The following is a 234-nucleotide window of genomic DNA, read 5'->3' as shown; positions in this document are numbered from 1 at the left end:
TTCCACTTGGGAATTGAATCCAAGCCGATATTTTCCAATGCCTTATCGAAACGGTTTCTAAGGCGATTGTACATCAAATTCCCTGTAGTACGGCCTCCCTTCCCTCAATGGGATCTCAATTTGGTGTTAACACAGATGATGGCGGCTCCGTTTGAGCCACTGGATAAGAGTTCATTAGTTCATTTGACACACAAGGTCATTTTTTTGGTCGCCATTATTTAGGCTCGTAGAGTT

The 234-nt window shown here is 43.2% G+C and overlaps 1 protein-coding gene across 1 annotated transcript in view; it reads left to right on the top strand.

Moving 5' to 3' along the window:
* DTD1 (D-tyrosyl-tRNA deacylase 1) overlaps positions 1-234 on the top strand; it is a 57823-nt gene that overhangs the window by 21354 nt on the left and 36235 nt on the right. The gene's annotated exons all lie outside the window — the stretch shown is intronic.

The sequence above is a fragment of the Gekko japonicus genome, unplaced genomic scaffold, assembly GCF_001447785.1.
Source record: "Gekko japonicus isolate JY-2015 unplaced genomic scaffold, Gekko_japonicus_V1.1 scaffold1949, whole genome shotgun sequence".
Lineage (NCBI taxonomy): Eukaryota > Metazoa > Chordata > Lepidosauria > Squamata > Gekkonidae > Gekko > Gekko japonicus.
The sequence above is the reverse complement of the archived record's forward strand: the minus strand, read 5'-3'. Positions and strand labels throughout refer to the sequence as shown.